General features: G+C 43.1%; 1 protein-coding gene and 1 long non-coding RNA gene across 5 annotated transcripts in view; one reads left to right on the top strand and one right to left on the bottom strand.

Annotated features, from left to right (window-relative positions):
* The window catches only part of GRM5 (glutamate metabotropic receptor 5), a 598074-nt gene that overhangs the window by 216644 nt on the left and 357931 nt on the right, over positions 1-23499 (bottom strand). The gene's annotated exons all lie outside the window — the stretch shown is intronic.
* The window catches only part of LOC122430928, a 262437-nt gene that overhangs the window by 212006 nt on the left and 26932 nt on the right, over positions 1-23499 (top strand). Inside the window, exons 1-2 of one of the 3 annotated variants that reach the window (XR_006266407.1) lie at positions 16494-17261; positions 22016-22143. The exons of 1 other annotated variant lie outside the window; for it this stretch is intronic. This is a non-coding gene — a long non-coding RNA (uncharacterized LOC122430928). Of the gene's footprint in view, positions 1-16493; positions 17262-22015; positions 22144-23499 lie in introns of those variants that run through there. One more of the 3 variants, XR_006266406.1, reaches the window with a different exon arrangement.

Genomic DNA, 23499 nt, shown 5'->3' with positions numbered 1-23499 from the left:
CCATGAAGTGATGGGACCAGATGCCATGATCTTAGTTTTCTGAATGTTGAGTTTTAAGCCAACTCTTTCACTCTCCTCTTTCACTTTCATCAAGAGGCTCTTTAGTTCCTCTTCACTTTCTGCCATAAGGGTGGTGTCATCTGTGTATCTGAGGTTATTGATATTTCTCCCGGCAATCTTGGTTCCAGCTTGAGCTTCATCCAGCCCGGCATTTCACGTGACATACTCTGCATATAAGTTAAATAAGCAGAGTGACAATATACAGTCTTGATGTACTCCTTTCCCGATTTGGAACCAGTCTGTTGTTCCATGTCTGGTTCTAATTGTTGCTTCTTAACCTGCATACAGATTTCTCAGACAGCAGGTAAGATGGTCTGGTAGTCCCATCTCTTGAAGAATTTTCCACAGTTTGGTGATTTACACAGTCAAAGGTTTTGGCATAGTCAATAAAGCAGAAGTAGATGTTTTTCTGGAACTCTTGCTTTTTCTATGATCCATTGGATGCTGGCAATTGAATCTCTGGTTCCTCTGACTTTTCTAAATCCAGCTTGAATATCCGGAAGTTCATAGTTCACGTACTGTTGAAGCCTGATTTGGAGAATTTAGCGCATTACATTGTTAGCGTGTGAGATGAGTGAAACTGTGTGATAATTTAAACATTCTTTGGCATTGCCCTTATTTGGGACTGGGATGAAAACTGACCTTTTCCAGTTCTGTGGCCACTGCTGAGTTTTCCAAATTTGCTGGCATATTGAGTTCAGCACTTTCACAGCATCATCATTTAGGATTTGAAATAGCTCAACTGGCATTCCATCGCCTCCACTAGCCTTGTTCATAGTGATGCTTCCTAAGGCCCACTTGAGTTTGCATTCTAGGATGTCTGGCCCTAGGGGAGTGATCACACCATCGTGGTCATCTGGGTCATAAAGATCTTTTTTGTATAGTTCTTCTGTGTATTGTTGCCACCTCTTCTTAATATCTTCTGCTTCTGTTAAGTCCAAACCATTTCTGTCCTTTATTGTGCCCATCTTTGCATGAAATGTTCCCTTGGCATCTATAATTTTCCTAAAGAGATCTCTAGTCTTTCCCATTCTATTGTTTTCTTCTATTTCTTTGCATTGATCACTGAGGAAGGCTTTCTTATCTCTCCTTGTTACTCTCTGGAACGCTGCATTCAAATGGGTATATCTTTTCTTTTCTCCTTTGCCTTTAGCTTCTCTTCTTTTCTCAGCAATTTGTAAGGCCTCCCCAGGCAATCATTTTGCCTTTTTGCATTTCTTTTTCTTGGGGATCGTTTTGATCACTGCTTTCTATACAATTAACTGTTAGTATGGTTATACTGTGGGGCTTCCCTGGTGGCTCAGAGGTAAGGAATCCACCTGCAATGACACAGGTTCGATCCCTGAGTCTGAAAGATTTCCTGAAGAAGGAAACAGCAACCCTCTCCGGTATTCTTGCCTGAGAAATCCCATGGACAGAGTAGCCTGCTGGGCTGCAGTCCAGGGGGTTGCAAAACAGTTGGATATGACTCAGCAACTAAAACAATGACAACGATTACACCATGTGTGAGAAAAGTAAACGTTAGTAGACTTTAAAATTTTATCTAACTTATAAGATAGTAGCAGTACTGAGAGCCAGATCCAGAACTCTTCTACGATTGCAATTTTCCTTCCACCCTAACAACTTGTTCAGAAGTCTCAAATTTTCACTTTAGCCTTGATTTAATTTTTTAATCCTCCTTCCTTTCACCACGTATATTTACATTCACACCTTCACAGGTGTTTGCATATACATACTCAAGACAACACCTACCTATTCCAGTATTCTGGCCTGGAGAATTCCAGGGACTGTATAGTCCAGGGGGTCGCAAAGAGTCAAACACAACCGAGCAACTTTCACTTTCACTCATTACATTAAGTGGTCAAACAGGCTAGACCATTTAGAAAAGTCGTGGATGAGAAGTGAGAAGGGCAGTATGACCTATAAAGTAAAGCTCTGTAAAGATCTACCTGAGGTACTGCACTCGAATATAAAAAGACTTAAATTCTGGGAATAAGATTGTACAAGCTAAGTCACTGCAGTTGTGTCCACCTCTTTGCAACCCCAGGACCTGTAGCCCTCCAGGTTCCTCTGTCCATGGGATTCTCCAGGCAAGAATACTGGAGTGGGTTGCCATGCCTTCCTCCAGGGGATCTTCCCAACCTAGGAACTGAACTCGGATCTTTTGTCTCCTGCTTTGGGAGGCACGTTCTTTACCACTAATGCCACATGGGATTAAGATCACTGGGTATTTAAATAAATGTCCTAAAGGTACTACATAGTGGGCAAAATAAAGTTTACATCTTAACACCTCATTGTTCCATAATCTCTTTCAAGTTTCTTTAATTGCATTTAATTTTAAATCATTGTATTCCCAGTAGGTATAATTAAGGTACAGGTAGACAACAAACAAGTTATTTTCTGATGCTCAGGTTATAGGAGACCTAGAAAAGAACTCAGAATTATATTCTCCACATTTAGTACAAATCTTAAGAGCATTCTTAAAATATTGACCAAGAATGGGATGTCTTATATTTTAACAAATTTTGTTTTATTTCAAATTAAATATTGCCTAGTGAAAGTCAGTTTTTAAGGCACATAGAAATACCCAGATAGAAAACTTTTCAGTTATCGTGAGACTATTTTTTGTTTACTGGATAAATTCTAAAGGGAAAAATTTTACCCAGATATTTTATTCACTAGTCCCAAAGTCATCAAAAAGGGACACAATCTCTATAATTTATCTGTTACCAAGTAAGAGAATTATATTAATTATAACAAATATTCATAGATGCCTAGTAGAAAAAGGATTGACTTTGAATTAGACAGAGCTGAGGTTGATTTGATCTGCCCCCTCAACTTATTAAAAGACTAGCTTTTGAGTAGTTAATTTCCATGTAACTCACTTTCATAATTTGCAAAATGAGACAAAAGCACCACTTCTACACAGTATTGCTATAATTAATGTTAACATACAAAACGAACCATACAAAACAAGACACTATAGGAAAGGCTCATTGTGTAGATAAGATTAACATTCACAATATAATGCTCACAATATCTAGTATTTTACCTGGCCCCTAATAAGCCCTTGATAAATATTTGTTGAAGAAGGCAAACTGGTTGTCTAAGGAAGCCTTAAAAATGGCTAAGAAAATAAGAGAAGCAAAAGGCAAGGTAGAAAGGGAAAGATAATACCCAAATGCATGCAGAGTTTCAGAGAAGAGCAAGAAGACGTAAGAAAGCCTTAAGTGAAAAATGGAAATAGAGGAAAACAATAGAATGGGGAAGACTAGCGATCTCTTCAAGAAAATTAGAGCTATCAAGAGAACACTTCATGCAAAGATGGGCATGATACAGGAGGCATGATAAAGGACAGAAACTGTAAGGACCTAACAAATGTAGAAGAGATTAAGAAGAGGTGGCAAGAATTCACAAAAGAACTATACAAAAAAGAGCTCAGTGAGAGGGATAACCACGATGGTGTGGTCACTCACCTAGAGCCAGACATCCTGGAGTGTGAAGTCAAGTGGGCCTTAGGAAACATTACTGCACACAAAGCTAGTGGAGGTGATGGAATTCCAGCTGAGCTATTTTAATCCTAAAACATGATGCTGTTAAAGTGCTTCATTCAATATGCCAGCAAATTTGCAAAACTCAGCAGTGGCCACAGGATTGGGAAAGGTCAATTTTCATTCCAATCCCAAAGAAGGGCAATGCCAAAGAATGTTCAAACTATCAGACAGTTGTGCTCATTTAGCATGCGAGGAAGGTCATGTTCAAAATCCTTCAAGCTAGGCTTCAGCAGTATTAGAACCAAAAACTTCCAGATGTACAGTTAGTTCAGTCGCTCAGTCATGTCCAACTCTTTGGGACCCCATGAACCACAGCACACCAGACCTCCCTGTCCATCACCAACTCCCAGGGTTTACCCAAACTCATGTCCGCAGAGGTGGTGATGCCATCCAACCATCTCATCCTCTGTTGTCCCCTTCTCCTTTAACCTTCAATCAATCCCAGTATCTGGGTCTTTTCCAATGAGTCAGTTCTTCACATCAGGTGGCCAAAGTATTGGGGTTTCAATTTTAGCATCAGTCCTTCCAATGAATATTCAGGACTGATTTCCTTTAGGATGGACTTGTTGGAACTCCTTGCAGTCCAAGGGACTCTCAAGAGTCTTCTCCAACACCACAGTTCAAAAGCAGCAATTCTTCCGTGCTCAGCATTCTTTATAGTCCAACTCTCACATCCATACAGGACTACTGGAAAAACCAAAGCTTTGATTAGATGACCTTTATTGGCAAAGTAATGTCTCTGCTTTTTAATATGCTATATAGGTTGGTCATAGCTTTTCTTCCAAGGAGCAAACGTCTTTTTACTTCATGGCTGCAGTCACCATCTCCAGTGATTTTGGAGCCCCCCAAAATAAAGTCCCTTACTGTTTCCATTGTTTCCCCATCTATTTGCCATGAAGTGATGGGACCAAATGCCATGATCTCAGTTTTCTGAATGTTGAGTTTTAAACTAACTTTTTCACTCTCCTCTTTCACTTTCATCAAGAGGCGCTTTAGTTCTTCTTCACTTTCTATAAGTGTTGTGTCATCTGCATATCTGAGATTATTGATATTTCTCCTAGCAATCTTGATTTTAGCTTGTGCTTCATCCAGTCAAGCATTTCTCATGATGTACTCTGCATTTAAATTAAATAAGCAGGGTGAGAACATACAGCCTTGACATATTCCTTTCCTAATTTGGAACCAGTCTGTTTTTCCATGTCCATTTCTAACAGTTTCTTCTTGACCTTCATACAGCTTTCTCAGGAGGCAGGTCAGGTGGTCTGGTATTCCCATCTCTTTCAGAATTTTCCAGTTTGTTGTGATCCACATAGTCAAAGGCTTTGGCGTAGTCAATAAAGAAGAAGGAGATGTTTGTCTGGAACTCTCTTGCTTTTTTGATGATCCAACAGATGTTTGCAATTTGATCTCTGGTCCCATCACTTCATGGCAAATAGAATGGGAAAACGTATAAGCAGTGACAGGTTTTATTTTCTTGAACTCCATAATCACCGTGGACTGTGACTGCAGCCATTAAATTAAAAAACAATTGCTCCTTGGTAGGAAAGCTATGAGAAACCTAGACAGCATATTAAAAAGCAGAGACATCACTTTGCCAACAAAAGTCTGTATAGTCTAAGCTATGGTTCTTCCAGAAGTCATTTGTGGATGTGAGAGTTGGAATGTAAAGAAAGCTGAGCATGAAGAATTGATGCTTTCCAACTGTGGTGTTGGAGAAGGCTCTTGAGAGCCCTGGACTGCAAGGAGATCAATCCAGTCAATGCTAAAGGAAGTCAGCCCTGAATATTCACTGGAAGGACTGATGCTGAAGCTCCAGTACTTTGGCCACCTAATGCCAAGAGCTGACTCATTGGAAAAGACACCGCCTTAGGGACTGAACAATTACAACAGGTATTTGTTGAATGAGTGAGTACTAGAAACTGCTAACTGCCATCCTGAAAAGACAACCCAGTGTTTCAACAGCTCTTCACATGAAAAAAACATCCATCCCATTTCATTCAAGAACTGTGTGTATCAAATGCCTGCACTGTCTTAGGCACTGTGTGGGTCCAGTAGATATGTGTAACTTTCAAACAAGTCAGTAAAAGAGATCCCTGAATAGGCAATTTCCATACACTGTGATGAATTCAGTAAGCACAAGAATAATATGAACTTCTAGGAAGCTCCCAGCTCATTTTCAGGAATCTGTTAAGTCTTCTCCGAGAATGACTGAGATGGATGAGCCTGTACAAAAATGGCAGAAGAACTGGGGTGATGAAAGCATATTATAGGTGGAGAAAACCTGCTCATTATGGGCCTGCAGAGCTACAGTGAGGAAATTATACTCTGTTAAAACACGCTCATTTCCGTCAGTTTGTGTCACTCTCTGGATCCCTCAGCCACTATTGCTCTCACTTGCATCTGGACTGACCGTTAGCAGATCACCAGCTCTATCTGTCTTCTACCTGCTCAGCTTTGAGGTTGTGCCTGTTCCTGCAAGGAGGTCAATCCAGTCCATCCTACAGGAAATCAACCCTGAATATTCATTGGAAAGACTGATGCTGAAGCTCCAATACTTTGGCCACCTGATGTGAAGAGCCGACTCAGTGGAAAAGACCCTGATGCTGGGAAAGACTGAGGGCAGGAGAAAGGGATGACAGAGGATGAGATGGTTGGATGGCATCACCAACTCAACTGATATGAGTTTGCACAAATTCCGGGAGATGGTGCAGGACAGTGAAGCCTGGCGTGCTGCAGTCCATGGGGTCACAAAGAGTCAGACATGACTTAGCGACTGAATAACAAGGACTATTCCTGCTGTTGTCTGACATTAATTCCCTTCCTATGCACTGCTCTTGGCATGAAGACAACGGTTTGCCCGTGCAGGCTGGTGATACACTTGATCTTCAGACACCATCCCAGCCTAAGCTGCGGGGGTAAAAGTGGTCCTGATGCCCTTAACCTTGGAGCCTTTTTGGTTTTTTATTAATTGAGGAGATATGTTTGAAGTTCCTTTTTGATGTCAGACACCATCATAGATACTGGGGCATCAAAACAACCTGTCCTTCAGGAGCTCATTATCCAGCTAGGTAAAGGACATGAGAACAAATGAATAGCACAGCAAGAGAGGCACTGATGGAAATCTGTGCAAAGGTCTAATAACACAGAGACAAGGCTTATCAAACAGTCAGTTTACTAATGCAAACAAATGAGAGTGCAGTTGAACATCTATACCACAAATGCCTGCATCAGGCATCACAGTGGTGGTGTTTTTTGTTTATTTATAGCTAAATCAACACTTTTATATTGCAGAATCAGTTTTGGCATGTAAGCAGCTTTCTTGACTCTGAATTTCAGGTAAATGATTCAGAATATTTGATTCTAACTTAATAACTCACATTTTATTTTTTGAACAGAACTCAATGTGTTGAGTTTTTCTTTTTTGGGGGGTGGGGGTGGGTGGCAGAGAAGAGAAACTCCATCCTTGTGGGAATGCATATGATAAAACTTGAACAAAAACCTGACATAAATCCATTCATTAAATGGATTCACTTAAAATCTGACATAAATCCATTCCTTAAAATAGGATATTGTATGCAATTTGCCAATGACATTTTCGTTCACATTGATTTATCTTTGTGAAAAAAAAATGACTTCTGCCATGAATTATAATTTATTTAGAAGAAATAGTTCCTGATTCACATGACTTGTCACCATTTGGCATTGGTGGATGAGTAGCTAAGTTCCTGTTTTGTCTTTGATGCCACCTGAGGTGCTGGTGGAGATGAAATGGATGGCAGGGCCCAGTCCTCAAGGGGCCGTCAGTCTGGTCACGGAGACTCAGGTTGTTCTGGTGCGGTGTGGCAAAGGGCTCCTCTAAGTCAGGCCGGGGCCGGCAGGGAGAGGGGCTCTGGAAGGTTTTCTGGGCCAGAGGACTAACCTGAATCGAGCTTCGGAAGCAAATTCTGCCGTTACTGAACCCACCTTCAATGTTGACCTCACATTTTTATTCATCTCCTCGTTCAGTGGTTTGGGGCAGCTTTAGGGGACTGGCATATGTGGAGTTTGGAAGTGAATCAGTTTGAAACCAGGGTATGGACACGTTCACCTACTCTGATGGGTGAAGGTCGTGGAACACAAAGAGGACTCTGCCCCTTTGGTTCTTCTTTAAATAAGGTGCCACTAATTCTTAAAGAGAAGGCTACAAGCGCAGTGCAGTTCTGCAGATGGCAGAGGTGATAGGATGGAACCAGGAGAGGATATTCTATCTCCAGTGAAGCTGAAAAGGGGCCTGGTCAATTCCTTCTCCTCTAAGCACAGTTTTTCTTTTTCCTATTACCAGAGAAAGGATCACATTTAATATTAATGTATCTTAACTACTGTCCTTATTCTTGTAGTCATTTTCCTACATTCCTGAGAATAATGTGTAGATCTGTAATAATTCTAGTGTTTGGTATTTCAAAAGAATAACAGTCTTTGCTCAGCCATACAGAAAGGAAGACCCAAGAGTGACCTGCTTATTATACTTTTAATTATAAGTAAGAAGCAACATCTGTGCAGTCAAAGCAATTAGAAATAGGGCTGCATGTAGAATAGATCCCACCTGCATCCATCTGCTAGTCGCTGCTGTCTATGGACGGGGCTATGTTATAGTTCCTGACCATACTCCTCAAGCTACTCGCTACCGTGTCTGCCCACCACAACTTGGACATTTCAGACACAGCAGTCTCAACATCTGCACGTACAACTCATTGCCCCAAACTTCCTTGTCATCCTATGTTTCATAATATTGTTGATAGATGCTACCACCCACCGAGGTCCTTAAGCCAGAACTTTAGGCGTTCCCACCTTCTCTTCCACTGCCTCTCCCACGACCTTTCCTATTAACTCCTAACAAAATAGGCATTGAATCAGAGCCAAGGCCTGTCTTTCCATCATAAATGTCTCTCAGACAAGTCTCTCCATCCTATTGATTCTGATTAAACAGGAATACTTCAAGCCTATCATCTAGTTCCATGGTTCCACAATTAAACTTTTATGGTGTGATCAGTGGCATCATCCTCCTGCTTAAGGCAGCTTCCTGTGAGCTATAGGACAAAGTCCAAAACTACTTACTTACTGACTATGTTCTGTGCTGCTCTTCCTAACCTGGTCCCAGCTCTTAGTCCTCATCTGCTCCCCCTCTTCCCAGAGGGAAAGTCTGCTCTGGAAACACTGGAAGCTCTGCACCATGTTTTCTTATCTCTGATTACTCCCTTAAAAGCCCTCGATGTTAGCTCAGACCTGATCTCCTTTAGGAAATTTTCCTGGACCCCAGGTTGATTAGAGACCCTCTTTCGTCCTCCTTTAGCACCCTACTCTCTTAGCCAGTATGTTCCGATATTCCTTTTCTCATCTGCCCTTTCCTATGGGCTCCTTAACGGCACGAGTGATGGTTTGTTTTTATCTGTCTTTAGCACCTCCTGGACTTCCCAGGTGGTGCGAGTGGTAAAGAATCCGCCTGCCAATGCAGGAAATGTAAGAGATGCAGGTTTGATCCCTGGGTTGGGAAGATACCCTGGAGAGGGGAATGGCAATGCACTCCAGTATTCTTAACTGGAGAAACCCATGGAGAGAGGAACCTGGTGTGCTGTAGCCCATGGAGTCGCACAGAGTCGGACACGACTGAAGTGACTTTGCACACGTGCATGTTGGGTTTTGCACAGTACAGGTGCTCAGTAAGGGCTCTTTATGTTAAGGCACAGATGCATGAGTGGGTGGATGAATGAGTAAATGAAAGAACTGGATTATGATTAGCTGTAGGATGAACTCCAAGTAAAAAATAATGCTGAATACACAGAATTCAACCTTCACACAAGCTCCTGATGACATCCTAAAGGCTCCGTTACTGATGTTCCCTGTGATCGCTAATGAGTCACTTAATCTCTCATCTGTAAAGCTTAATTAGTGCTTCAGCAATAAGTGCAAGCCCATAAAATGCTAGGTGTTCAATTCATTGCTTCGGAAACACCATCACGCTCATAGTCATTTGGAATAAAACTATTAGATGGGCAACTATACTCCATTTTCAATTAAAAATGCTAGATTCCCTCTTCCCTGAAAGAGATTTAATGGCAGCTGTCTCCCGACTGTTCCTGAAGATGCCTCAGCTTCAAACATAGGAATATTACTACATCAGAGACACAAAGGCCTTTAATTCCACAGCAAGCTTCCATGATGCCTGCACCTGGGGGCGGGTGCAGGCTAAGTAATCAGAGTGAGTGAAGGGGGTCAAACAGGCAGCTCTCCTAATGGAAATAGTCAAGGGGCTGGTAGTCAGAAAGCCGGCAGTTTTACGGTTTCTCTGCTGGACCTGAATCATTGCACTGATGATTCCTCTCCCATGCAGAGGAAAGAAAATGGAGTGTGTACTTCCTACAGCCTTTAACCAACTAGGGAATTGAGGAAAGTGTACATTTTTAAAAAAAAGCTGAAAGCTACATATAGAAATGACATGGTATTACACTTCAGTTCAAACCAATCCAACAAGCCTGTTTTCGAGGTCCTACTGTCTACGTTCAGTGCCATGGGAGGACCACTGATGAATGAATGAAAAATAGCTCCAAGCTTCTGCAGTTTCACGGAAGTAGAGGTAGAATGTGTCACTAACATAAATGAACCGGTTTTAATGGCTATATGAAAATACAAACTATTGTAGGAAGAGCAAAGAGCAAAGTGATTTCTGACTTGAGATGTAGGGAAAGCTTTGCAGAGAGTGTAGAATCTAGTGGTCTGGGCAGGCTTCCAAGCTGAAGCCTTCATCACTACCTAATTCTGAAAAAAAAAAGAAAAACTGAGAAATGACAATTAACAGTGTACGGCAAAGTGTCGCCGTGACGACTGAAGACCCTGAGCTGGAAGGTGAGTCTAACGAAGAGCTGTCCTGCCTCCACGGGGAACAGGCTGCCAGGTAAGATTTGGGAACTCACGACAGCTCTCACCCTAATGAGACAGATCACTCCCTGCAGACGAAAGGTAAAGATGAGCTGATCCTCATTATTCCTCAAAAACTTACCAGTCAGAGAAGTCACTCTACATCCTCAGAGAGAAGCCCAGAACCACACTAATCAAGCTCCCTCTGTGGAAGGAACCTAGAGCCAGACATCCTGGAATGTGAAGTCAAGTGAGCCTTATGAAGGAAGCATCACTACGAACAAAGCTAGTGGAGGTGATGGAATTCCAGTTGAGCTATTTCGAATCCTGAAAGATGATGCTGTGAAACTGCTACATTCAATATGCCAGCACATTTGGAAAACTCAGCAGTGGCCACAGGACTGGAAAAGGTCAGTTTTCATTCCAATCCTAAAGAAAGGCAATCCCAAAGAATGCTCAAACTACTACACAATTGTACTCATCTCACATGCTAGCAAAATAATGCTCAAAATTCTCCAAGCCAGGCTTCAACAGTATGTGAACCGTGAACTTCCAGATGTTCAATCTGGATTTAGAAAAGGCAGAGGAACCAGAGATCAAATTGCCAACATCCAGTGGATCACTGAAAAAGCAAGAAGGTTCCAGAAAAACATCTACTTCAGTTTATTGACTATGCCAAAGCCTTTGACCGTGTAAATCACAACAAACTGTGGCAACTTCTTTAAGAGATTGGAATACCGGACCACCTGATCTGCCTCTTGAGAAACCTGTATGCAGGTCAGGAAGCAACAGTTAGAACTGGACGAGGAACAACAGACTGGTTCCAAATAGGAAAAGGAATATGTCAAGGCTGTATACTGTCATCGTGCTTATTTAACTTCTATGTAGAGTACATCATGAGAAATGCTGGGCTGGAGGAAGCACAAGCAGGAATCAATACTGCCAGGATTATCAACAACCTCAGATATGAGATGACACCACTCTAATGGCAGAAAGTGAAGAAGAATTAAAGACACTCTTGATGAAGGTGAAAAAAGGACAGTGAAAAAGCTGGCTTAATACTAAGCATTCCAAAAACTAAGATCATGACATCCAGTCTCATCACTTCATGGCAAATAGAAGGGGAAAAAGTGTAAACAGTGGCAGATTTTATTTTCTTGGCCTCCAAAATCACTGCAGACAGAAACTGCAGCCATGAAATTGAAAGATGCTTACTCCTTGGAAGAAAAGCTATGACAAACCTAGACAGCATATTGGGCCTCCCTGGTGTCTCAGACTATAAAGAATCTGTTCATAATGTGGGAGACCTGGGTTGGGAAGATCCCCTGGAAAGGGAAAGGCTACCCACTCCAGTTTTCTTGCCTGGAGAATTCCATGGACAGAGGAGCCTAGCGGGCTGTAGTCCATGGAGTCACAAAGAGCTGGACACGACTGAGTGACTAACACAGAAAAAGACAGCATGTTAAAAAGTTGAGACATCACTTTGCTAACAAAAGTCCGCATAATCAAAGGTATGGTTTTCTGGTAGTCATGTACAGATGTAAGAGTTGGACCATAAAGAAGGCTGAGCACCGAAGCATTGATGCTTTCAAACGGTGGTGCTGGAGAAGACTCTTGAGAGTCCCTTGGACTGCAAGGAGATGAAACCAGTCAATCCTAAAGGAAATCAACCCTGAATATTCATTGGAAGGACTGATGCTGAAGCTCCTATACTTTGGCCACCTGATACGAAGAGCCAACTCACTGGAAAAGACCCTGATGCTGGGGAAGACTGAAGGCAGGAGAAGGGGGTGACAGAGGATGTGATGGTTGGATGGTGTCAGTGACTAAGTGGACATGAGTTTGAGCAAACTCGGGGGGATAGTGAAGGACAGGGAAGCCTGGTGTGCTGCAGTCCATGGTGTTGCAGAGTTGGACATGATTTAGCACATAAACAGTGGCTGATTCATGTTGATTTATGGCAGAAACCAACATAATATTGTACAGCAATTATCTTCCAATTAAAAATAAATACATTCTAAAAAATAAGAAAGAAGGAAAAAAAAAAAGGCTCTCTGGAGAAGGTGATACTGCATCTCCTTGTATGTAACTTTTCCTTTAAAATATCTTTCCTTCCAAGCCTGCCAGCTGCAATTTAAGTGCTTATTTTTTCCCCATTATTTCCGGATTGGCACAGGAGCTGATTTAGCATATAATTGGTGTCTCATGTGTATACAGTAGGTAGTGTATATCACTGCTATATATAGTATGTTTATAAAATGCTCATCATGGAGTCAGATCCTAAATCAGCAATTCTCTTTCACGTGCAGCTGCATCCAAATGACTCTTTCCCTGGAGAAGGAAATATTTTATTTTCCCTCCAAGGCCACACAAAGACAGGGACATGAAGAGGAGCTGAGAGAAGGCAGTTTTTCTCTCAGGGAGAGCTGCCTTTTCCCTGACAGTAGGCTGGAGCATCCTTTGTGTTTGGTTCTGTTAGGACTGATGTACCTTTGTATGGATTCCCAGAGGGAGGAGCATTTACGCTTTGTGATTCCCTGTGAGAATTAGAATAACACTTTGCAAGAGCCCACTCAATTGTTGTTATTGTTGTTTAGTCGCTAAGTCACGTCCGACTCTTGTGACCCCGTGGGCTATAGCCCGCCCTCCAGGCTCTTCCGTCCAAGAGATTTTCCAGGCAAGAATGCTGGAGAGCGTTGCTGTTTCCTCCCCCAGGGGATCTTCCTGACCCAGAGATCACACCTGGATCTCCTGCAGTGGCAGACAGACTCCGTATCACTGAGCCACCACCGGGGAGGAGCTGAGCCCACACACTCAGCATTCATTTGTTAGTCAAGTTCAGCTCAGTTCAGCTGCTCAGTCATGTCCCACTCTTTGTGACCCCATGAACCACAGCACGCCAGGCCGCCCTGTCCATCACCGACTCCCAGAGTCCACCCAAACCCATGTCCATTGAGTCAGGGATGCCATCCAACCATCTCATCCTCTCTCGTCCCCTTCTCCTCCTGCCCTCAATCTTTCCCAGCATCAGGGTCTTTTCAAATGAGTCAGCTCTCCGCATCAGGTGCCAAAGTATTGGAGTTTCAGCTTCAGCATCAGTCATTCCAGTGAAAACCCACGACTGATCTCCTTTAGAATGGACTGGTTGGATCTCCTTGCAGTCCAAGGGACTCTTGAGAGTCTTCTCCAACACCACAGTTCAAAAGCATCAATTCTTCGGTGCTCAGCTTTCTTTATAGTCCAGCTCTCACATCCATACATGACCACTGGAAAAACCATAGCCTTGTTAATCAAGTAAAAATAAAATAAATGGGTAACTGTTGCAGCCGTGCAAAGCCGTGTTCCCTATCTTTCGACTTTGGATGGTGCAGTGTGTAATTGACACACAGAACACACATAAAGATTTAGTATTTTTGACCTTAGATTCATGGGCTGCATAAATGTCATGTGCATTTAACTCTACATGGATTAAGCTGATCCAGAGACTACATGCAAAATTGTGAGTTGATAGGAAAGTGCTTTTGTCTGAACAGAGGTTTCATAACTTTCATCAATTTCTTATAGAATCCCCAATTCAAAAATTAAGGACCATATTCAAAACCAAAGCTCTAAATTCATAGAATTCCACTCATCAAATATTTAATCACATTTTGCCTGGAAATGTTTCTATGTGTATATCTTGGCACTACTTCCATTCAGTTATAATAACCAAAAACCTAGAAGGTCATTGTAGACATTATTTCTCCCAGATGTAATCTAGCATCAAGTGCTGCAAGTTTACTGATTCCATACTTTTCAAATCCATTCACTTTCTCCAGTTCTACTAAGTCCCATCTACGCTCTCATCATCTCTCATCCGAACAGCTGCAATAGCCCCATAAACTCTGTCATCATCCAGTCTTGTCCTCTGCCTATCCAGTCTCCACAGGGAAGTTAGGGGACCTTTTAAAGGTGCAAACCTGATTACATCCTTCCTTGATGAAGATGACTTCGTAAGTTCTCTCAAGTTAAAGACCAAAGTCCTGAACATGACCCTGTATGGTCTGACATTTGCAGTCCCTCTCTGCTAAACACTCCAGCCAGAATAACCTTCTTTAATCCTCAGTATGTGCCAAGTCCTCGTCTGCCGAAGGGTCTCAGCACAAATTTTTCCCTCTGCCTTGAATACTCCTTTCTATTTTCTTTATCCAGTCACCTCTATTAACACTCCACTTCACGCAGTAGACATTTAGCAAAATTTTCTGTGTCCTCCACGGTTAGGTCAGTTCCACTCTATGCACCTTCATGGGACCCACCTTTCTCTATTTCAGAGCACTTATCACAATTAGAGGGTCTTCCCTGGTGACTCAGACAATAAATTATAAGTTTTATTTAATTTTTGGTTATTTAATAAATGTGAATCCTTCCAATTAGATTCTAGACTTCTTGAAAGCAAGTACTATTTTTTTTAAAAAAAATTTATTTGGCTATGCTGGGTCTTAACTGCAGCATGCAGGATCTTTAGTTGTGGCATGCAGGGTCTAGTTCCCTGACCAGGGGTCAAACTCAGGCCCCCAGAATTGGGAGCACAGAGTGTTAGCCACTGGACCACCAGGGAAGTCTCAAGCGAGTACTCTTTATTGCTGAATTTCCATGGCTTGGCATTCTGCCTGGTACAGAGGAGGCCTCAATAAGTTTTTACTGAGTGAATGAATGGATGGTCTCTTCTATTGAACTCTAAGGTTTTTAGAAGTAGAAATTATCACTGTGTAGTGGATTGAGCAAATTGAAGGATTTCTAACCATCTGCCCTAAGATCACATGCCCTCTTCCTTTACTTTCTAGCTATGTGGTCTTGGGTCCCTTTGAGCCTCTCTGTTCTACAAGTAGTTACAACCTATGAGTAAGGAACTACTGTTATTTCAAGTTCACAGATGCAGAAAACCGAGGCTTAGTAACAGCAGATCAACCATTCCTTGTATGTGTTAGTATCTTAATGTTACAAGTAAAAGAGCTGGCTTAGTTACTCTCTAAGGATCATTCTTGATTATGACATCTAAAAGCTTTGGGGATGAAAGTTTCTGCAGCTTGAGATAGTCTATTATCAACATTCGGTAAGGCACCTTGGAGAGACAGACTTCAACCTGTAGATACAAATAGAAGTTCTGAATCTGACTTTATACTGAAGCTTCTTCAAGCATATAAATAAAAAACTCATTGTGAAATCAGACCCCAGGCAAGATTCAGAGTTACCAAACTTCCCTCATTTCCTTGGCTTTATCTCTGTCAATATTATCTTTTAACATATGGATAGTGGTTGCAGTGAGGTGCCAGGAAGGTCTCTCTCCAGGACCAAGGCATTCATTCTCTCAGCTGCCGGGAGTGTTGACTGCCAATGACTCACAACTGAGCCCTTTCCCAGCAGGTAGGTAGGTGGGTGGGTGGGTGTGGGTGGGTAGTCATTAAGTTGTGTCTGACTCTTTTGTGACCCCATGGACTGTAGCCACCAGCTCCTCTGTCCATGGAATTTTCCAGGCAAGAATACTGTGGGTTGCCATTTCCTACTCCAGGGGATCTTCCTGATTCGGGGATTGAACTCATGTCTCCTGCATTAGCAAGTAGATTCTTTACCACTGGGACCCTAGGGAAGCCCCCTCCCTCCAGGCAGTTGCCTCAGCCTAAGGGGCTCGGGAGCTGCCTCACCCAGGCACCCAGCATCCATGGGTGTTGCCACCTTCCAGTGACTGGTGATGTGGAGGTACAAAGGCAGACCCTGTTATTCCAAATGGAGACAATTCTCATGGGTGAAGTAGCATTCTAGTGCAAGATGAGCAAGTGGTACATTTTGGATCAGGCACGAGCAAGGCCAGCAAGCACTTGTGTGCCAGATGTGTAGCTAGCCCAGACTCCATGTCATCCACCATAATAATAAATCAGTAATTCTGCTGAAGCTAACACCTACGGCTGCATGGAGAGTCTCTCTTGGCCCAATAACGGAAGAGAAAAAAACCTGAGCTTGTCTAATGGCTGAGCTAGTGAATGGGTCAAAGGCAAAACCGGGCTGTTGCTACACCACAGATCTCTTCAGGGTAGCCCTGAAAAGTAGTGGTGTGAGAAGCTCCTCCTAGCGGGCCAAAGTTTGGTGGATACCCATGTGTGTGCAAAGAAAAGGGGCCTAAAGTAGAATATATCTGGATTATTGGATGGTGTTGAATGGCTGGTTAATCAGCAACAAAGAGCTCTGTGGAAAAGACACATTATGGACCTGTGAGAGTGGCCACAGTGTGAAGAACTGTGTGTTGCACATTAGAGCTTATCACAGAGCATCCACTACAGAGGAGGCGCCGAACAACCGCATGTTCCCAACCGTTCTCTGCCCCTGGCCACCCGTCTGCCGACACAGAGGCTCACAGAGAGGGCAGCTACTTATCAGGCCTGTGGCTAACATCATGGGCTCTCGTTCTCCAAGAATGGTCCGGTTACTGACAGGGTCTCAGGTTTAACCTGTAAGCAACAGAGACCGTGTCCAAGTTCCCAGTACGGCAGTATCACCCTATGAGACCCACAAGACACTGGGTGGCATGTCATCTGTGTTGTCCTCCCATCTTGAAATGAGCAATTTTCTCTGATATCAGCACATAATCCATTTATGGATTTACCTTTCCTGCCCACAGGGCTGACCTCACTAAATGATGATTTCACGAAACTGTCCGATCCACCAACACGGGGTCCTGCATAATTCTACACCAGAACAAGGGGCTCGCTGAGCAGCAGAGAGGTATGGGCAGCCACACACATCCACTGGATTCATGGGTCCCATCACACACCGCCCCTCCCAGACTCCGCCCACCTCACAGAGTCATGGTTGGGGGGCATCTTGAAGGCACAGCTGAGGTATTAGCTTAGCTACACCGAGTCCCCAGGGAGGCCTGCAATGAGGTCTTGAAGTGAAGTCGCTCAGTCGTGTCCAACTCTCTGCAACCCCGTGGACTGTAGCCCACCAGGCTCCACCATCCATGGGATTCTCCAGGCAAGAGTACTGGAGTGGGTTACCATTTCTTTCTCCAGGAGATCTTCCCGGCCCAGGGTTTGAACCTGGGTCTCCTGCATTGTAGGAGACGCTTTACCATCTGAGCCCCCAGGGAGGCCTGCAATGAGGTCTTAGGGGCTGCTTAATCCGATGGGCTGGTGTCCTTATAAGAAGAAGAGGTTAGGACACAGGGTGACACCTGAGTGTGCGTGCCCAGACGGACAGCCATGTGCAGAGGCAACAGTGGGTAGCCATCCGCCCCCCAGGGAGGGAGGCCTTGGAAGAAACCAACCCTGCAGCGTCCTGCTCTTGGGATTCCAGCCTCCAGAATGACCCTTTCTTTGTTTAAATGGGCCATTGTGTGGTCTTTTGTTATGGCCAGTCTAGCGAACTAACATATACAGGGATGTGTTCAATGAGAGGACTGCAGATCCTATTTGATTTAATCAGCATACATTTTCTCAAGTTGCGTCAACTTAAAATGGAGAATTCAGCCTAAAATCTTGCTGTATATAAACTCTAAAGCATAAGCACATGTCTGTATCCAGGAGAAAGATCTGAGTCCCCCACTGATAACCATTCCCTGCCACATGTTGTAACCTCTCACGGAACAATCAAGATCCCTAAAGCAAATATTTAAAGAAAGAAAGATGCCTCTTTTCAGTCATAATATTTCCTACTTGTCTGATTATACTCTAAGTAAAAATGGCAATCTCTAAGAAATGTATCATTTTGTATACAGGCCTGGACGCCTAATGAATGGGATAGGAAAACCTTGTATTACCTTAATATGACAAACCTAGACAGAGTATTATAAAGCAGAGACATCACTTTGCCGACAAACATTCATCTAGTCAAACCTATCGTTTTTCCAGTAGTTATGTGGATGTAAGAGTTGGACCATAAAGAAGGCTGAGAGTCCAAGAACTGATGCTTGTGAACTGTGGTGTTGAGGACTCTTGAGAGTCCCTTGGACAGCAGGGAGATCAAACCAGTCAATCCTAAAGGAAATCAACCTTAAATATTCATTGGAAAGATTGATGCTGAAGCTGAAATTCCAATACTGTGGCCATCTTATGCCAAGAGTCAACTCGCTGGAAAAGACCCTGATGCTGGGAAAGATTGAGGGCAGGCAGAAAAGGGGGCTACACAGGATGAGATGGTTGGGTGGCATCATTGACTCAATGGACCTGAGTTTGAGCAAACTCCAGGAGATAGTGAAGGACTGGGAAGCCTGGCGTGCTGCAGTCCATGGGGCTGCAAAGAGTTGGGCATGACTCAACAACAACAACATTACCTTAAAATGCCTGATTCCCACCCAGTCTTTGACCACAGTGGGACCACAGGCAGGCCTATAGGGCAGGGTCTGGAGCCCGGGAAGTCCAAGATCAAGGTGCCAGCAGATTCCCTCTGGTGGGGGGCTATTTCCTGGCTTACAGACAACTGTCTTCTCATGTGCTTCCATGGCTTTTCCTTAGCACAGGCACAGAGAGAAAGAGGAGGGCGAGGGAAGGGAGAATGCTTCTGTCTTTTTCTCTTTTTACAAGGGCACTAATCCCATGACGGCTTCCCTCGTGGCTCAGCTGGTAAAGAATCCGCCTTCAATGGGGGAGACCTGGGTTCCATCCCTGAGTTGGGAAGATCCCCTGGAGAAGGGAAAGGCTACCCACTGCAGTATTCTGGCCTGGAGAATTCCATGGACTGTATAGTCCATGGAGTCGCAAAGAGTCAGACCCAATTGAGTGACTTTCACTAATTCCATGGTGAGGAATCTATTAATACCTTCATGCTATAATCTAATCTGAATTACTTTCCAAAGGCCCCACCTCCAAATACTACTGTATTAGGGCCTCAACATGTCAGTAGGGTTTGGAGGGAGTGCGGGACAGGTCACACAAGCATTGAGTCCATAGACATATCCATGGAACTGGTTTATTTGCAAAGCGCTGCTCTCCATGCTGGGGGTGCAAGAGTGAACAAGACAGACACAACCCCTTGCTTTCATAGGACATTCTTTCTTATCTCTAGTCTTTTCTGTTCTCTCCTGACTCCTTTTTCTCTGCCTTCCAGAGGAAGATACCGGTATGCATAGCTTAGTAAACCCTGTCCACCCTGTGTCAGTGGAATGCATATGTGGTCTCATTTCCTTTTGTTTGCATAAATCTCTTCCTCTCTTGGTTTTCTTGTTTTTAAATTTTTCTTTTCATGTCTTATGTATTTTCCCAGTTTCTAGCATCGACATAATTTATTACAAAACATGATTTTATATTCAGTGTCCAAGAAGTTCTAATCTAGTTATAAATTCATGTGTGTGTGTGCACTCATGTGCTTAGTCATGTCCAACTCTGCAATCCCACAGACTGTAGGCCGCCAGGCTCCTCTGTCCATGGGATTCTCCAGGCAAGGATACTGGAGTGGGTTGCCATGCCCTCTTCCAGGGGATCTTCCTGACCCAGGGATCAAACCCACGTCTCCTAGTCTCCTATTCTCTTGCCTTGGGGGTGAATTTGCATTGGCATTATTCTTTACCACTAGCACCACTTGGGAAGCCCTATAAATTCCTTAGAAACAGTATTTACATATTATAGGTAAGACTGGTAATATGAGTGCCTCCCACATTCTGAAAGAAGTTGGAGACTCACCTTCCCCACGTGTTCAGAGGAGGAGGCTGGCTGAGATCAGTGGTTGCTCTCTGCCGAGGCTGCCCATTACAGTCACCTGGGGAGCTCTGAAGACACATCAGAGCTCAAGTCCCACTTCCAGAGCCCCTTCCTTAATCGCTCGAGTGTGGGACCGGGGGCTTGGTGTTGTGCAGGATTTTAATAGTAGTCAGTGCAGACAACCACTGGACTGAAGGTTCTTTGCAGTTTTGACATTCAGTCACCCCTCGGTGAAACCTTTATAAAAACAGACGCTAAAGTATTGCTTTGCATCAAAGTATAACTGGCTCAAATTTCATCTCTACACCCCTAATTTAGTTAAGAAGCTTTTGTGGTAAGGATCTGCCTCCATTGTAGTGAAGGTTTTGACTTGGAGTTAGATGATGCTTCCTAAATGTTTCCTAAATAGAACAGGGGTGTTTTTCTCCTTCTTGCTGCCACTCGTAATCTACTGTGATAGAACTTTTCCTTCTGCCTCCTGCTAATCTCAACTCCAATTCATCCTCAACAAAGGAAAGATTGTCAAGAAAGATTCATCTTTAAAAATCCAGTCTGATCATATCACTCCTCTCTATGTCACTCCCTTCAATAATTGCTGTTTTCCTCAGGATCAAATGCAAACTCTTTGGGTATGTCACACAAGAAACGGCTCTCCTCTCCCAACTTATATTCACATGCATACACTCTACATATTTCAGTCTTATTAAACCAGTAAGAACCAATCTTTTATAGAACTTACTATATATCTAGAGGTTTTTATATGCATTAAATTATTAGAGACTCACAACAACCCTAGACACCACTGATCTCCATTTTATCCATGAAGACACCAAGACTTGGAGAGGTTCAATAACCTAAAATCACACGGCTTGAATTTCACAGACCTGGGATTCAAAATCTGACACTTTGATTCCAAATTCTGTGCTTCTTGACCACTATGTGTTATCTCTCTAAATCTTATCAAACTTCATTTGGTGCTTCTCTATTTTGAGAGTTCATCTTTCAACAGATCCTCAGACGCTGATTAAAATTTTCAAAACTTTAACATGCAGCTAAAGGGTTTTCTCTTGAGAAACAGTCTCTGAGCCCTCACATTCCCTGCGACCTTCAGTACCTCTTCTCTACCCTCTAGGCACCATGTCTCAGCATCTCTATCCTGGCATTTGTTGTACTATATTATAATTTCCATGTGTCTCCCTCAAAGTGAAGTGAGATACACTTTGTGAAATCTTTGCAGGAGGTGGGGGGTGTCTTCCAGTCTGCCGTCTGTGTATTGCTGTCACTCGTCACAGTTGAGAGTAAAGTCCTGGACAGGGGTGTTTTTGGAGACAGAGTAGCTATGCCATTTATCATCCAACCCAGGACATTTTTGAGGGTGAAAGGGGGCAATGTTAACAGCTGTCCAGGGATTAATGGGTATGAACCTGGATGTATAATTTCCTCATTTTAAAAACTGCTTCCTACAGTGATTTCCCCCATGTCTTAATAGCAAATTCTTAGACAGAATAGATACATTGATCTGCCTTCAAGTAAATCCTTCTATTTTGCAAGAAAGCTTGTACAAATTCTCCAAGGTACAAGTGCTTTTAATTCTACAATGTCTATACTTTTTCTCATAGCTAAATTTAAATCAAAAATTAGTAGCTGTGTGTAGAATTGGTATCTCATTAATGGGCATGGTATTTAGCTCATGGTCACAAATCACTGGTGTTAAAAGTTCCTGAAACTGGTGGTCTTATAGTTGGAGAAATGCTGACTGACCTGGTATACAGATTGCAGTGTTTGAGGATGAATGAAGTGAATGAAGTTGAACCTTCTCTCTCTTTCTTTTATTCCCACTAGATGAGGTCCAAAGAATACTTCTGCATCTCGCTGTGTTACTCCTTTCCCAGTCCCTCAAGGGGAACACCAGTGGATGGTCTGACTGATCCTAGCTCAGTCAGTCACAAGATGATCACTGATGCCTGAAGGTCTGATGGTGACTCCTAGTTCTGCTGTTAGCTGTGTAATATTGGGGAAATTAATGTGCCTGAGTTTCCTCATTTATAAAATTTTAGTAGTACCTACCACATATAGTTATCATGTTACTATCTCAAAATACTCATATCAATGGGGCTTCCCAGGTCGCGCTAGTGGTAAAGAACCTTCCTTTCAATGCAGGGGACTTAATAGACTCAGATTCAATCCCTGGGTCAGGTAAATCCCCTGGAGAAGGGCAGGCAATCCACTGCAATATTCTTGCCTGAAAAATTCCATGGACAGAGAAGTCTGGCAGGCTATGGTTCATACGGTCACAAAGAGTTGGACGACTGAAGTGACTTAGCATGCACATGTACTCAGATCAGTGCCTGCCATTTGGTACATTATATATAAGTATGTGGTAGATAAAAGAGCATTGTAATTGTGACTATAAAAGCCATGCACATGAGGGTACTACTTGGCTAACCCAACCAGCCTGTGCATCGCCAACTACTCTACTCCGTGCATATATGACACCTGCCCATATATTTCCCTCTGCATCTTGCTCAGAATGCTGGCTATTACTTCAAATTTCTGTACTATGGGGCCTCCAGCAGGTGATGCAATCATGAGGCTTTGATTCTAGCTGAGGAATAAGGAGGACATTTAGGTCACAAACTCTAGCTGTACATCAGTGGTGCTATGGATCATGACCTAGTTAATAAATCATGGTATTTTTCTTCATGTGTACATTCTTCAGGAGTCTTTGGAAAGGAAGGACATTTGTGAGTAGGGGATTCAAACATTCTTTGTGCTTTCAAACAACCTCCATATATCTTTGAAAATGTACTCCTTTACTGAGTTGATAAGAGGAGGCTGAAGAGCATTAAGTTATGGTGTGTGTGTCTGTGTTTACGTTTAGTCACTCAGTCATGTCTGACTCTGCAACTCTTGCAGAGTAGCCTGCAAGGCTCCTCTGTCCATGGAACTTTTCAGGCAAGAATACAGGAGTGGGTTGAAATTTCCTTCTCCAGGGGATCTTCCCAACCCAACGATCCAACCTGCATCTCCTGCGTCTCCTGTGTCTTTTGCATTGCAGGCAGATTCTTTACCCACCAAGTCATTGGGGACATCCATCAACGCAGAGGTGTAGCCTAACTGGACATGATTGCCTGCCCACTAGTGAGCAAAGAGAGAGTATCTATTTTATATGATCTAAAAGGACTGATCAAGAAAATGAAATGCAAAAAGGCAAAATGGCTGTCTGAGGAGGCCTTAGAAATAGCTCGGGGAAGAAGAGAAGCAAAAGGCAAAGGATAAAAGGAAAGATATACCCACCTGAATGGAGAGTTCCAAAGAACAAAAAA

This window comes from Cervus canadensis, chromosome 29 (genome assembly GCF_019320065.1).
Source record: "Cervus canadensis isolate Bull #8, Minnesota chromosome 29, ASM1932006v1, whole genome shotgun sequence".
NCBI classification, from domain to species: domain Eukaryota; kingdom Metazoa; phylum Chordata; class Mammalia; order Artiodactyla; family Cervidae; genus Cervus; species Cervus canadensis.
Note: the sequence above shows the minus strand (reverse complement) of the source record. Positions and strands in the feature narration are given on the sequence as shown.